Source organism: Tupaia chinensis, unplaced genomic scaffold (genome assembly GCF_000334495.1).
Source record: "Tupaia chinensis unplaced genomic scaffold, TupChi_1.0 Scaffold000226_1, whole genome shotgun sequence".
In the NCBI taxonomy this organism is placed as follows: Eukaryota; Metazoa; Chordata; class Mammalia; order Scandentia; family Tupaiidae; genus Tupaia; species Tupaia belangeri.
The window spans coordinates 3,340,082-3,356,984 of record NW_006159701.1 but is presented as its reverse complement, the minus strand read 5'-3'; the positions used below and the strand labels follow the sequence as shown (position 1 = coordinate 3,356,984).

The following is a 16,903-nucleotide window of genomic DNA, read 5'->3' as shown; positions in this document are numbered from 1 at the left end:
CATCTGTAAAATGGGGGCTAACAACACCTCCTAATTCTGTGGCTTATAAAGTGCCCAGCACAATGTTCGAATAATAACTGCATTTGTTGAATCCTTTTAAAACTACTTAACCCTGCTTAATGAGAGAAGCAAAGCCAAGTGCTACCCCCAGTTAATTGACTTGATTATGACGAAGCTCCTTTTTTTTGTTTTAAGTATTCATCCTTTGCTTTAGCCCCTTCATCAGCAAGAGTCTTGGTAGTTAAGGTAACAGACGGGGCTTGTACAGGAAGTTATCCTCCCTTCCCATCCCCTTCCTGGGCCCCACGTCTCCATCCCTAGTAGTACTGCTCTGGCTCAGGCCCTCAGAACCTCGACTTCTAAGCCACCCCCCTCTCTTCAGGCACGCTTGGCCTCAGTCTGCAGGTTGCCCCGTGGTCTTCCTGCACTGCACAGAGAGTCAGTTACCGCTTCGGTTTCTGTGGTTGCTGCGGTTTGCTCACTTTTCTAGGTGTGCGCCCCATTCTATCCATCTATAGAGTATTGAATGGATCAGATAATCTAGACCTTTTACTCTCTCTAGAATTTTTTCTTCCAGGTCTTTGTATCTAGCTCCAATCTTGAGTTGTTTTCTAGGTCCCCACACAGCACTATTCCGAGACTTCCCTCCCCTGTCTGTGATCCTGAGCATTCCCTTCACCTCTTTCCTTTGTCCTAACCTCTTTTCCTGATTACGTTTCCTTTTTCATTTTACACTCCTCTGTTGCTGGAGTACGCTCCTGTTAGTGCTCTGAGAAAAGGTTCATGATAGGTAAAGATTTAAAGACTGTCACTGTCTCGAAAATTTTAATTCTGCCCTGAATCTTGATTGGTGCTTTAACTAGGAATAGAGTTCTAGATTGGAATGCTAGTCTCCCAGTATTTTGATAGTATTTGTTTCATGATAGAGAGCGTGTGTACCCTTAACAAAGCCCTGTCATGCTGTGATTCTCTGCCCCCACCTTCCAGCTTGTCAGGGTCTTGGGCACGTATGCACATGTGGAAAGCAGTGTCTTTCAGGTTGACAGGGCTGGGGATCTAAATCCGTAGTCAGCCATGTGGCTTCCAGCACTGCAGGCCAGGCTGGTCCATTGTCTTTTAGCTTTCAGTTACACTTGAGAAATTGAATGTTACTCTGGTTCCCAATTATTTGTGTATTATGAGATTATTTTTAAAAAATATTCTGGAAACTCTTTGTTATCCCTGATGTTCTGAAATTTCACAGTGAGTCTTTTATTTATTTTTTCCATTTTCTGGAGTCTCATTTGTTTGATTTTTTGATACTTTCATTCTCCTCATTTTAAAAACAGTTTCTTTCACTAGTGAGAGATAGAGAGGTACCCTTCACAGAGTCTCACCACGTTGTGATTGTCCCGGCCTAGCCAGCATCACAGGATGCACCACTGTGTTCAGGTCGGCCCGGGATCTGAACTCAGAGCCTCCCTGGTGGCTCCAGAATGGCATGGCGGCACCCCCTGCTGGTGCCTCCTCTCATTTCCTCTGTTTCTAGAACTTTTGTTAGTCCAATGTTAGGCTTCTTGGGTTAATCTTCTAATTTAATTATCTTTCTTCCACTCTCTTTTCTGTTTCTTTGGTTTTTATTAAAATCCTATTTCCCGTGAAGTCATATTTTCCTTCAATTTGTTCTACTTCATGTACTATTTTCTGCTGTCATTTAAAATTCCGAACACTTCTCTCTCGTTCTCTGAATATTCTTTTTGCATAGGACCTAAAAGCTTCATGGCTATAGTGTCTTATTTTATATTTCTGAAGACATTATGGATTTTGACGGTCCCCCCCCCCTTTTTGTTGTGTCTACTCCCTTGTGTTCCTCTTTTCCGTTTGTTCATTTTTGTCTGTCTTTCAAGTTGGAGGTTTTCTCAGCTGTCTAGCGATCTTTGGCTGACCACTCATATCGGGAGTGAGGCACTACTGCGATTTCAGCCTCTGTGTGGTGGAACGGGTCTTTTCCACAGGATTTCGGAGCAAGTCGAAGACAGTGACTTGTTTTATCTGGGGACTCCCCTCGTGTTCATATGTGCATGGCTTTTCTTTGGGCCAGATTCCGCAGAAACTTCCAGTGCAGCTGCCAGCACTTTGGAAACAAGCAGAGCAAAGGGGCTCATCGTGCTGGGAGAAGGGAGCCGGCGAGGAGAATCTCGCCATTTGGAATGCAGACTTTCTCTGTCTCCCTGTTTTTAATGTCGCATTTCATTTCTATCTTCATCTCTGAACATCTCCACATAGTAGGTGTCCACCTTTTGCCAAATTGGAGGGGCAGATCTGGGGTTTAATTGCTTCTGCGATCAGCTGGTACGCAGCCTGTTTTCAGTTCTGCACCTTGCCCTGAACTTCGGCAGCCCGAGCGCTGCTCCTTGCTCTTTCTGCTCCTTTCTTGGTTCTGCAGCAGGGCTTGGCTTGCCTCGTTGGCACTCCTCCTGGCAGACAGTTTGGTTTCCGCTTTCCCTGTCCTACTAAACCAGTTACCATTTACCCATCTGCTTTCCATCTTTCACATGGTGTGGGAAGCTTTCATCTGCTGTCATCTTTCTCAGTCTTTTTGTTTAATGGGTGGATAGTCTTTTTTATTGCTTTGCTCTTGTTTTACTGAGGTTTTCAGCAGAAGTTGAAAAACTTGGAAGTTTCTCTGTCCTGTTTACTCAAAAGTCTGTTGCACTTTTACCGTTCCAGTCTGTCCCCTCCTAAGCTATGGGTGAGCGACACTGGAGCAAATGCCTTATCTCACCCTTTTTATGTCTCCAGAATGTAGCACAGATAATGCACTCCAACTTTGTTGAGTAAATGAGCAAATAAGTTTATTGAAGTATTTTTTGTTTTTATTTATTTATTTATTTTTACATTGTATCACATGTCTTTACAATATACAATTCTGTTTCCAACACAAATACCATGCATGTCAGTCAAGACAAGGATATTACTATATACATCAGCAGCAGCAAGTAGCTTCTCATTTTTTGTCAATTAAGCATTCTTTTACCCATTTTTCTCTTCCCCTCCTTCCCTTCCATATTAAACTTTTTTTTCACATTTTATTGATTCACAAAAAAATCTTAAAGTATGGACAGAACTAGAATCTAGTGACAAGTGCACTATAATTTTCTTCTGAAACAAGTTTTTTCTCTCTCCAATTCTGCTTTTACTAAAGAGAAGCATAAACTAACTTATTTGCATATATATATATGTATATATATATGTGTGCGTGTGTATATATATATATATATGTGTGTGTGTGTGTGTGTGTGTGTATATAAAACACTTCACGAATTTGCGTGTCATCCCTGCGCAAGGGCCATGCTAATCTTCTCTGTATTATTCCGATTTTAGTACATGTGCTGCAAAGCAAATACAGAATTCTTTGTTTTGAAAAACACTCGCTTTCTTGATGTTTCTAGAAGCAAAGTGGCTATGATGCCAGTCCAAGTCTTGCCATTGTGACAAGGCTGATCGCCTTTGAATGCAGCTGGTATTCGCAGATCATGGAGTTACTCAGAGCTCCCAGTGGGTATTGTTATGTGGAGGATTTTATTAAGTATCCAATGATGAATCTGTCTCCCAGACTCCTGTTCCCAAGCCCCTGAAGCACATCCACATGCCCCCAACTGACTTAATCATCGCATTGCTCTCGAGGACCATAATGCCCTCCTCCGGTTTCTTCTGATGGTACCCAGGAGGGGTGTGAGGACCACTGCTCATCTTGTTAGCGAGAAGATGAGGGAGGAAGCCTCCCGGGGGGCAAGCGTAGCCCACCTGGACACATCTGCACGTGCTGTGCAAGACTGGCAAACCCCGAGGAAGCCTGGAGTGCAGTTGTGCATCACGTCCCCTGTCTTTCGCCATCAGTTCAGCAAGTTTAATTCGTTACGCCAAAAATTGGGTTAAAAAAATTAAAGTTTTGTTGTTTTGATGACTCATCAACTGCAAATCAAGGTTCTATTACTGTTTTGTTATTTGTTTGTTTTTTTATCTTGCTGTAGGGTGCATGTGTTTGCCAGAGGAAGATGGGGGTGGTGTGTGCGGGGGTGGTAGTGGTAGTGGTGGTGGTGGTGATGAGAAATCACCTTCCTAGGGGTGGATGGTCACACTACAACTTCTTCTTCTCCGTTCTTCTCTCAGGATTTTGGGTATGCACGCACACATGCCAGCATGATTTTCAAGCAGCTGGGTCCAGGGCTCAAATCATGCAACAGGCTATGTGGGGTCCAGTGCCTTAACCACTATGCCACCTACTGGCCTCTATTTTTTTTTTTAATGAAATCCAAATGATTATACTTTTACATTTATGAAAAATTATGTTTGATAAATTAGTGTCTTAGTACTAGAATTTTTCATTTTATTTTAAGCTTTATTTAGCATCTCTTTTTTAAAAACAATTCTTTAATTTAATTAAATTAATTAATTAATTTGTTTATCTGTTTATATTTGACCAGAGAGGGACAAAATGAGAGAGAGCGAGAGACAAAAAGTGAGAAAGCAAGCCACCAGGTCCAGGACTCGAACTGTGTTTGGCCATGTGGGAGTCCAGCACCCTTAACCACCATGCCACCTGCCAGCCCCTATTTTGCATCTCTTGTGTAACTAAGAAATTAATTGATCCCCCACTTAATAACCATCCCTCTCTTCAGCATTTCTACCTATTTCTCAGATTCCAGTCTTCTAGGCACAGAAGAATCAAGTCATTACTGGTACAGTAGTCTTAGAACCTGGAAAACAGAATTTATTTATTTTACCTCTCATTTTCACCTTCATTTTCCTCTTTCTCTCCCCTCTCCTGAACTCTAAACTTGGGTAAACTAAGCTCTTGGTATAGTCACATACAGCATGGGCTTTGTTGGGGAAAATGTGCTGCTTCTTTCTTGGGAAGAAGCCAGAGGAGGAAAGGGCTGTGTCCCGCCCCCACCTGGAATGGGCTTCCTCTGAAGTGCCATCACTCACCACCTCACCTTCTCCTCCCACTGCTCTCTCTTACAGTGACCCAGTCATCACCTCCCCTGTCACTATTTACTAGGAGCAGAGTAAACCAATCCATTCCTAATCCCAGATTTTTTTCAGAAAGAAGCTTCTGAGGTTTCCATAAAACTATGTGATTTCCAGCAGTCTTTATTTAATACCGTAATACTTTGAATAGAACCTTCTGGAAAGGGCCCTGCCACTGTATGAGTTGATCTAATTCTTTCTTCCTGTGGAGCTCCCAGCACTCACACATTAGTAAGGCCTTTTACATGTTCCTGCCTGAGCTCACAGCCCTGTGTCACTGCTGAAAACTGTCCATTTCATTAAGTGAAACAAACTTCTACCTGAAGCATAGCCTGTCTTCCAATGTCTGTTTTTACAAGCAGTCAGGAGCAGCTTCCTGGGATTTTTCAGGCATGCCAGACATATTAACTGGACCTTTTTTGCCAGACATATTAACTGGACCTAGACTAGGCATATACTCTAAACTTTTAACTCCATGTCTCTACATTTATATATAATCCTGAAGATAATAACCAAATAACGTATATTGCTTTTTAGACTTAGGGCAGGTTGGCAAACTTGAAGACTTCCAAAGGCAGTTTTTTTTTTTTTTTTTTTTTGAGAGCTTTTTGCCATAGGGCACATGCACTTGCCAGAAAGACAGAGAAAGATAGAGAGATAGAAAGCAAGAAATCACCCCCCAGGGGAGATGGCCATGCCTCAATCCCTTCTCCTCCATTCTCTTCTCGGGATCTTGGGCACACACGTACATGTGCCTGGCATGAGTTTAAGCCACCGGGTCTGGGACTCGAACTGCAGTCGGCTACATGGGAGTTCAGCGACATAGCTGTTACACTAACTGCTGGTCCCCCAAAGGCAGTTTTTAAATCTGGGGGAGGAAGTAGAAAATTGTAAGTGGCTTAGAAAACATCAGTGTACTAGAATTGTTTAGGATTTTTTTCTTCATCAATCTTAATAAAGTTTTGAGTCTGTATCCAGTTTATTATACAGTTGGACATATCCATTTTTGTAAAAATATTGCAAATTAGAAATACTGCCTGCTAAGCTGTTCTGAGCCCTTAGTTGTAAACAGCAGTAAACAGGAGTCCTTTCAAAGCAAGTGTCCCAGACTTCTTTCTCATTCTTCATGTGGGATACCTGGAGGAGGCAGTGTAACATGATGGAAATGCACAAGTTTGCAGTTAGGTAGGCCTGGATTTAAATGCCAAGTTTGCTTTTTATTAGTTATTTGACTTTGAATCAGTTACTTAATGCTTGTTGCCTCCTCTTGTGCAAAATGAGGGTAAAAATCTCAAGAGGAGAATGGAGGAGAAGGGATTGTGGCCTGGCCATCCTACCAGGGCACCCCCTGATTTCTCCCTTTCCCTCTCTCTATCTCTCTTGGTCTTTTTCCAGTAAGTGAGCGCCCCATGGCAAAAACCTAAAACAAAACAAAACAAAAATTCCTACCTCAGGCATTATGCTAGACTGTGAAGTTACAGAGATAAGTAAGACAACCCACCTTACCTATCTCACGCTGTGCACGTCTTCCATCACCTGCATCCTGTATCTTATTATGTTGAAAATGTCAAATTAGCTCTTTTTGCTTTAGACTGTATTGATATTTTCTTTGAATCTTAGCACATTTCTTAGTGTTTATTTTCATCTACAACAGGCATACCACTGAAAAACAAATTTTAAATGAACATGACCAATTATTTGACCATCCTTATAATAAGAAAATTTTCTCTGTCAGTGTAGCCTATATTTAATGTAAGCTTGCATATTTTTATGGCAAACTAACTTAAAAATAATTTGGGATTTTAATTAAAACTTTAACTTTTCTTCAATGAACCTGTTATGTTCCATTTTAAACTTGGTATAATATCCCCTTTCTCTGGAGATTTTCAAAAAGGAATATTTATGTGCTTGCATGCCCAAATAATTTCTGTGCCAAAAGAACAGAGGCAAGTGCCACACAAGGGAAATGACATTTTTAGGTTTTTTTAATTAATATAATGAGGGAGGGAAAGGAGGGCACTAATTTGGTACATTTAAATTTTAAATAAGTGTACAAAAAAGATTGATATAAGTATATGAGTTTGCAATTATTTAATTTACTCAGTTTTATTGGTATTTAGCATCTATAATAACAACTAGCAGTAATTGAATACCGCCATGTGCCAGCACAAATCTAAAGCCTTAAAATGTATCATTGCAACAATTCCATGAGGGAGCTATCACCACCTCCATGTTATAGATAAAGAAACCAAAAACAGAGAGAGTATGTCACTCCCTTAAGGGAACGTAGCCAGCAGAGACAGGACTCAAACCTAGGCATTCTAGTCATTGTATTACCTACCTGCATTATTATTTAGGTGACAGAATAAGTATTCATTAGAAAAGTTACTTAGGTTTGATTAAAGTTATCAAAGCTTCCCATTCAATTTTTACTAATAGCTGCCCAAAGTTTTAGGGAACAAAACAGTGTGTATTTAAAATAGATGACAACCCTCATCTATTAACATTGCCACATTATTGTTGTTTTATTACTTTTCTTTTTTTTTGGAGAGGTTTTTGCTATAGGGCGTGTGCGCTCGCCAGACAGAGAGAGACATAGAGACAGAAGGCGAGAAATCACCCCCCAGGGGGGATGATCACGCCACAATCTCTACTCCTCCATTCTCCTCTCGGGATCTTGGGCACGCACGCACACACGCCCGGCGTGAGTTTTAAGCCACCGAGTCCGGGACGCAAACCGCGGTCAACTACATGGGAGTCCAGCGACATAGCCATTATGCTAACTGCTGGTTCCCCACTTTATTGTTATTTTTAATGAAAAACAGAAAGCTTGGGTGGGAAGAGGAGAGGAAGAGAGAATGAAAGAGGGAGACTGACTGCCAGAGGTACTCCTGACAGGGCTGCTCCCTGCTGCAATCTTCCCCCGTCTCCTGGCTGGCCAGGACCTCAGGCACAGATATGTACCTAGTATGCCCAGACTGACTTGGATCTGAACCTGGGCCTCCCCTGTGACCCAGGCATCATGCAGGGGTGCCCTAACACCTGTGCCCCCAGAGCTAGGCCATTCTTTGATTTCCTAACATCTCTCCAAAGTCCTTAAGGATTCCTTTCCATTTAGTTTAAAGATTTCTTGTTTATGTTCTCTGCTAGCCTCTTCAAACAAGGTGTCTTTTCCTTGAGCTTTCTTCTAGAAATAACTTCTCTGTTCTTACATGTACACTCATGGACGTGTGGGTTTTCCATCTCTCTCCTCCTCTGAATTTCTCCATTATATCCTGGTCTGCCAAAGCCAAATTTTATGATTCTGTGTAAATACTGTCTTCAGAGGATGATTGACTACATTCCAGCGCCCCCAGAACAATATTTTATAACCCACTGAAGTTCAGGTTGGCTGGCAAGTATGGAATGGAACAGTTTTGATTGGACTGAAACAGCATTATGGTAGAATATGTTTACTAATCCAGGTCAAATGGTTACACAAGAAACTTGAGCGAAATGTATCAGAGAAAACTCATACAAGATGAAGTTATCTGCTTTCAACTACTCCAAATATAACTAAGTAAGATGTAGGTAAAACTAAGAATGGGAGATACATTTCCAAAAATAATCCTAACTGATTATTTCAAGTGAGCAAGAGAAATTACCCCCCAATTAAACTCAACTTCCTAATAGAACTACCAGGACTCTAGGAATTTTATGGTTCATCACTTTGAGGCCAAAGAGCTACACAGAATGGAATTCTTCGTAAAAGTCTTCCTAGGTGGGTAGCATGGGTGTAATGGAAGGTATTAGGATATAAAGAGAGAGAAGAGGGAGGAAAGCCCTCAAAGTACCCTGGAGAGTGCTGGGGAGTAACGTTTCTTCCCTCCAACCGCCATCCTTTGCAGGAAGTGCTTCACGAGGACATAACACGCACTCTCCCTCTGGCTGCAGCTTGGCATTTATGGCACATAGCACAGATGCCTGTCGTATTGCATCAAGTTTACACGGAGCATCAAGTTTTTTAAAAAATGAAATCATTATAAATTCTGGCAGTTTTTATGGTATAATTAAAATGTCTTACAGGATACCTCTGGGAAACTAAATGCAGTTTTACTATTTATAGAGCCAGCAGAGGTAGTGTTTCTTGCCAACTTTCATATCTTATGACCTATAAATTGCTCTTAATAGCTAATCTGTCATCCCAGCTTCTCATACCAGAAAGCTTGTTTCCTTATTAATCTGTTAATTTGCATCTGCAAAGGACATTTACAAATTCTCGGTTTGAAAACATTGCTCTATTAATGCTGGGCATTATAAATAATTTATCACCTGTGATAGCAACTCTTAGGTCTAGGTAATAGATCTTCCTGACATTATATTATTCTTCCAGCCCTAATATAATTTTGATAAAAAATAATTATTATGAAAGCTCCTCTGGCCCCACAGCATTAGAAAGGCTGACAGGTTACCATGGAGAAGCTGTAACCATCACTAATGGCTCTCTAAGCTCAGAGTAATAGATTGAAACCAACTATTTCAACTATTGTGGAATTCAGTATGAACACATTGCTATTTTTTTTTCAGTGATAATTACAGAATATTTCTTCAGCCCTAGGTTTAGGCACTGAGACAAACTGGTTAGACTGATTTTAATGAGCCTAATACCAATAATTGAGCATGTACAGCATGGAATGATTCAATACTATTAGAAACCATATCATTAAAAATTTCCTTGTTTGTGTGGTGGTTTCTTTTTCTTTTTCTTTTTTTAAGATTTATTTTATTTAACTGTATCTATTTATTTATTTTATTTGACCAGAGAGGGACAGAGAGAGAGAAAGTGAGAAAGCGAGCCACCAGGTCCAGGACTCAAACCGCAGTCAGCCATGTGAGAGTCCAGTACCCTTAACCACCATCCCACCTGACAGCCCCATTTGTGTGATTTTTAAGCTTCTTTCTCTATAGGCTGTGACTGTGAGCACAGGTAGTTTTCTGTATACTAAGATTTTTAATATTTAAGTTTTCTTTTATTTGCATCTGATTGATTTGTATACTTTTACCCAAGAAGGATTAGGGAGAAACAAGACCTAAAAGAAGAGAGGTCAGGATAGTGAGGGGATCAAGGCTGGATCACAGGTTGAAGCCAGGGCAGAATTTGCACATATTTTGGGATTCTCTCTGGCCATAAGCTTCCTAGTGGACCAAACAAAGGAGTAATGTGACCACTTCCAAGATTCACGTTTTTTGTTATGATAGAAAGTATGCTTGTGTGTGTGTGTGTGTGTGTGTGTGTGTGTGCATGTGCGCGCGCGCGCCAGACAGAGCATGCCACGATCCCCTTTTCTCAGCTTTCCAGCTCCTCAGGGTCCTGGGGGCTTCCAGCACTACACCATAGCAGCTGGGCTTATGAGAGTCACATTTTTGAGATAAAACCGTAAACAGTTGTTTGGTAGAAGCACTGGGATCTGAAAGAAAATACTCTCTCATCCACGTAAAGATGACATTAGGCGATAGCATGGGCAATCTAGATTACAAAATTTCTGTGACCGTCCTTATGCAGCTGGTTCTCTGTGACACTGAGTAAGTAACTGCAGAAGTTCATGACCATCATTTAACCTTTATACAGAATTACTGTACCAGTTCAGTTGCTGATTAAGAGTAGAGTTTTCCGCGGTTGCCACCTGGCGATCTGGCCCCCCCTCCCCCCGGCCCCAGAACCTTTTTGGGTGTACTTCCTTTCTTTCCTTTCCGTTCTTTCCTATTAAATCTTCTTTTCTACCTAAAAATAAAATAAAATAAAATAAAATAAAATAAAATAAAATAAAATAAATAGAGTAGCTTTTTCAGCCCTCATTAAATAGGGAGTGCATGCCATTTCAGATTAGACCCCACAGAACACACTCCACCTTCTATTTCTACAGGTTCCCATGTGGGTAGCTATTGATTCTCCCTAAATAGGTCTGTGATGTGGGTAAATCACTGCCAGGTGCTGCATGTTTAAAGACAAACTAAGCCCCTCATGTTAGCACCCAGTTCTCCCCAAATTTAGTTATAAATTCTATAAGAATGCCCCAGATCTCATCGTTCAGAAACCTGTAGTAATCGGCACATAATTGAACCACTGGATAATGTAGACTATAACTGTGAAGACTGGAGCATGAGAATATTGATTGATACTCAGTATGTATTGGTCAGGATTGGCCAAATTATGCTATAATAACAATTCCAAAATCTCAGTGGCTTAAAACGACAAAGGCTTACTTCTTAAGCCCACTGTATATTCATTACAGGTTAGTCAGGGGTCTATTCCACATTGTCAGGACTCTCACTTGGAGGTCAATTTTAATGAAGCAGCTGTAGAAAGAGAAGAGAGGATGTGGCAAAGTACACACTCATCCTTACAGCTTTAGGACGTGGGCGCATTCCTTTAGCCTAAGCAGGTTCCCACACCTGGCTTCGGTGCAGGAAGGTCTGTGCAGCCTCACCTGCCTGGAAGGAGAAAAGTCAGCATATTTTCCAATGGCCCTAAGGACTACCCTGGCTAATGTTTTAACCACTAATGGTGGTTATACCTGACTATACTGTTGTTTTTTCATTCTTCTTTAAATCTACTTTAAAATGGCCTTTCAGAAAGTCCCTGGAATATGTGTATTATGAAAAAACTCTGCATGAATTCCAAATGTTTTGCACCAAAATAAACTTATATTTTAGTTCCACTTTTCCACAAACTTTTTGGAAGTCCCTTCGTATTTATTTGGAGAGGGGGAAGGAAAGGGAGAGGGAGGGGAGGAGGAAAGTACCCTGGCAGGGAGTAACCCTTATGCTGTGATTCTTACCCCAACCCCATATGCTGTCAGCCAGGATTTCAGGCATGCTTGGCATGTTCACGTTGATTCAGGACTCCAGCCTGGGTCTCCCATGTGGCTCCAGCATTGGGCAGTGGTGCCGGTACCACCACGGCCAAACCCCTACTTATATTCTAATTAGTTATTACTTTAGATAAGCATTTCGTTGTTGTTACTACTCATCTTTCCTTTCTCCATCTACTTCATGGAAATCTATTAAAGTTCAAAGATCATGTCACTCTCCTGTTTAAATCTTCTTTGGCTCCTATTGCTCCTTGGAAGGATTGTAAATCCATGACTAGAGCCTAAACTGTGTGTATTCAAATGAGCAGGACAGCTAGAGTCTGAGGTATCTGGATCTCAATCCCAGTTATTTATTGTGTACTTAGGCATACCACTTTATCTCTTTGCGTCTTTGCCTCATTAAGTCTACTTTTATCTTACAAATGGGAATAATAATGGTAATAATAATACTGTACACTTGGGGCCAGTAGGTAGGGTGGTGGTTAAGGTGCTAGACTCCCACAAGGCTTACCATGAGTTCTGGGCCGGCTTGAAAATCACACCGCACATGTGTTACGTGCGTGCTCAAAATCCCAGGAGGAGAGTGGAGGAGTGAGGATTGCAGCCTGGCCATCCCCTTGGTGGTGGCCATTGCTCAGTTTTCCTCTCGCTGTCTCTCTCTGTCTTTCTCGGCAAGCACACGTGCCCTATGGCAAAAACCTAGGCATGCCACAATCCCTTCTCCTCCATTCTCCTCTCGGGATCTTGGGCATGCGTGCACATGTGCCTAGAGTGAGTTTAAGCCACCAGGTCCTGTACTGAAACCACAGTTGACTACGTGGGAGTCCAGTGACATAGCCATTACACCAACTGCTGGTCTCTCCCCTCCCATCTTTGTTCTTAAGAATTTTGCCTTTTTTCAGAATGTCATAGAGTTAGAATCATATATATGCAACCTTTTAATATGGACTTCTTTAATTAAGCAATATACATACAAGTTTTTTTCCAGGTTTTTCAATACTTGGTAGATTATTCTTTTTAGTGCTGAATTACTTTTCCATTATATGGATGTACCACGGTTTATCCATTCACCTTTTGAAAGACATCTTGTTCATTCTGTGTTTTTAGCAATTATGAATAAAGTTTTCTATTACACTGGTATACAGGTTTTCATGTGGATTTAAGTGTTCATCTCCTTTGGGTAGATGAACATTATTGCTGAATCACTGGTAAGAAAATGTTGAGCTTTGTAAGTAATTGTGTAGCAGTTACCAAAGTGGCTGAACCATTTTCCATTCCCACCAGCAATGAATGAGTTTCTATTGTTCCACATTCTTGTCAGCATTTTTGCCAGGGGGTCTGTGTGCCCGCTGGAGAGAGACAGAGAGAGGGAGAGAGAGCACCCCCTAGTGGGGCATGGTCACACTACAGTCCCTTCTCCATTTCCCAAACTGTTGGGATTTGAAGTATGCAGGCATGCGCACCTGGTATGTTTTAAAGCCACTAGGGCTGGGATTTAAACTGTAGTTGGCCATGTGGGATCCAGTTCTCATAACCACTAGGCCGTGGGGCCAGCCCGAATTTGTAATTTTCGAATGACATATGATGTCGGGCATCTTTTCATATATTTACTTGTCATCTATATATCTTCTTTAGTGAAGTATCTCTTCAGATATTTTGCCCATTTTTAAATTGGGTTCTTTGTTTTCTTGTTGTTTTTATATTTTGGATACAATTTGTTTTTCAAATATTTTCTCTCAGCCTATGGCTTGTTTTTTCATTCTCTAAACATTGTCTTTTGCAGAACACATGTTTTTAATTTTAATGAAATCTAACTTAGCAATTTTTTCTCACATGAATCATCATTGTGGTGCTATATATAAGAATTCATTACCAAACCCATGGTCATCTTGATTTTCTTTACGTTATCTTCTAGCAGTTCTATAGTTTGCATTTTACATTTAAGTCTATGACCCAATATTTGTGAAAGGTAGAGTATGTTTAGTTTAATTTTTTTTTTCATATGGTGTCCATTTGGTCAAGCACCATGTGTTGAAAAAAATACCCTTTTTTCACTGACCTATCTTTTTTCCTCATCTAAGATTAGTTGATTACATTTATGTGAGCCTAGAGAATTTTCTTGAATTCATGAACTAAAGCACAAAGCAACCAACCACCCAAACACTCCAATGATTGTATAAGCTTTGACTATTTGAAGTAAACTGCCTCAGGACCAGCAGATGGTGTAATGGTTATGTTGCTGGACTCCCATGTAGTCAACCACAGTTTGAGTCCCAGACCTGGAAGCTTAAACTCATGCTGGGCACGTGTGGGTGCATGCCCAAGATCCTGAGAGGAGAATGCAGGAGAAGGGATTGTAGCATGACCATCGCCCCTGGGGGGTGATTTCTTACTTTCTGTCTGTCTCTCTCTTTCTGGTGTGTGCATATGCCCTATAGCAAAAATCCTCTCTAAAAAAAAAAAAAAAAGGAAGAAGAAGAAGAAGAGTAAACTGCCCTTAACAAGATTGTGTGTTGGGTATACCAATGATTCTGAAATGTCCCTTAGTGAAGAGGGACATTTCTTACGCATAGATGCAGACACTTCAAAAAGTTTCTTGTTGTGGAAAAGTGGAATTAAGGTACAAATTAATTTTTGTGCATAAAAATAATTTGAAATACCTGTATAGTTTTTTTCATAATATTCATTTTCCCAAGAACATTTTGAAGACCCCCTCATATTTGCAGTAGAGTAATATGAGTAGCGTGCTCTCCTCAGGACATGAAGTTAATCATACTTCCCATCATCAGCGGGATGAGCTTTTTGTGTTGTGTTATAGCGTCATGTTCTCTTTTCTGGCCATCTTCTGCCACATATTTGACATGAATAAAGGATAAGGGTGCTATCTTGGTTGGGATAGGAAAAGCCAATAAAATCTAAAATTTTGAGCATCTTCTATGAGCCAAGCCTTGAACCAGGCTCATTAGGAGAACTGTCTTAGTACTCATCAAGCCTCTGTGAGGTATTAATATGCCCACTGGACAGATGAAGGAACTGAGGCTCCAAGATGTTACATAATGTGCATTATCACAATGTGTCTTCTGTACCCGCATGTCTGGTTCCAGAGCCCACCCCTATTCTGTGTCCCTGTGCCTACTGGGTTGTGTGTGGTTGATAGGGGACCGTGGGTTTGTGGGCACTGAACTGACAGGGGATACCTGCACATGTGGATTTGGGCAGTTAAAAAGAAAAACAGTATTCAAGTACTAGTTGTAGGTACACTACCTATTTTTCCAATTATATGCAATTAATCAGTCAGCAGTTATACTGAAGATTCTCTATATAACCCCACTGTGCCTTTAGTCCTTGTGCAAAATATAACCCTTATGAAATATTTGTACAACAAGAGGGGAAAACATACTAAATGGAAGGAAACATATTTAAATCATCAGCATAGTATTTTGTTTTGTTTTGTTTTGTACTCGATGTATTTATAGTTTAGATAGTTTAAACTTTATTTTTCAAGCTAAAAGGTGGTTTGCAGAAAATGAGTGGATATTTTTCCTCTAGTTTCAGGAAACTTACTTGTCAAACGCAGTTTGTGCAAATATTCAGGTTACAGAGCAAGGGGTGACTGACTCCTGTTTGCCCAAGTTTGCAGCTGGAAATTATGCTTTGGCAAGAACATTAAGCAATTTATATCTTGTAGAAAAAGTGTCGTCTTATTCCAACCAGATAGTTTGTTAGCATAACTGTTTGTGTGCATTTTAGTATTCAAATACAGATGTTCCGAAATGTTTCCACTGTGGGAAGCAGCTGCTGCTATTCTAGCACAAAAATCTCAAAGAGATTAATATACAAAGGCAGTGTGAACCTTAGTGGCAAATGCAGCATCTGCTTGAGGTGGGGCCTGTGATTCCCAGTAGATAGTGGGTCTTCAGATTCTCATTAACAGCCCGAAACCATGTTTCAGATCTAAGCTTATTCTACAGGAACAAGAACAAAGACAAGTGATTAATTTGTAATTCACTTAGCTGATAAATATCATCACATGTTATTTGCCCAGAGGCTGTAAAACACTGGACTTCATTTCCTGTGGCAACTGATAGGAATATAGACGTCTGGTCATAATGACGGATGTTTTCGGTTGCCATTGCTAGCTTCCACTTGGTAACAGATCAGCCTGGCCAGCACGTCATCATTAAACGCCCACCCTACCTTTGTGATTGTTTGCAGAGCACTGTACAGTTTACCAGGGCACTCGCTGGCGCTGCACCCATCCCACCCCTGTGGAGTGTGAACGACATGGCTGTTAGTACCATTTTACAAATAAAGAAGTCAAATGACGTATTAGGGTTACACAACCAGGGCCTCTGACATAAAATCCTATTCTACTCTGCATGTTATACCAAGCCGCCTCGCTAACTCCAGAAGCTAGCATGGGTACTTCATAAGTTGTGTCATCCTTTCTAGAGAGCTGGTTTTCAGAACACCCACCACAAGAGTCGCAGCCTGGCAGTGCTCTTGGGAATACAGGGTGCCAGGGCAGAGCTAATGTGGCAGTCCTTCCTCTCCCCACCACGCTCCAGAGGGGAGGAGTCCAAGTAGTCCCGTTCCTTATGTTCAGAGAGCCTCAGTAAGCGGGCTCCTGTGTCTCTCTGGCATTTAAAGAAATGAGGGACTGCAGCAGAAGTTCCCTGGGCTGTCATTTAGAGTTGCCATAAACCAGAAGTTCCTGAGAACAGTGACGCCTTGGGGGGCTATGCCTGCCCCGAGCCTTATAAATCCATCCCCTGCAGTGTTGAAGGGCTCATTGGCCCCAATCAGAGCTACTATTTGGAATTATCTCGTGAATTATTTATGGCTTACATATGTGAAAGGAGCTTATGGCGAAGTTTGAAAACACTCAGTGCCTGGCTTGCTGCTGGAATCTAGAAAGGTCCATCTGGAAAACTGAGGCTCAGAGAAGTCAGGTTCTGCAGATCCAGAGCTGGGAAATGGCAGTGCAGTTCTGAACGAGGTGCGTCTGACTGCGAGCCACACTAGGTCCGTAGTGATAA

General features: G+C 41.2%; 1 protein-coding gene and 1 non-coding gene across 2 annotated transcripts in view; one reads left to right on the top strand and one right to left on the bottom strand.

Annotated features, from left to right (window-relative positions):
- The window catches only part of TTC28 (tetratricopeptide repeat domain 28), a gene marked incomplete in the record, with an annotated part of 584,271 nt that overhangs the window by 396,905 nt on the left and 170,463 nt on the right, over positions 1 to 16,903 (top strand).
- On the bottom strand, positions 3,281 to 3,386 carry LOC114007749 (U6 spliceosomal RNA). Its single transcript, XR_003549336.1, has one exon. It is a non-coding gene; the product is annotated as a U6 spliceosomal RNA (small nuclear RNA).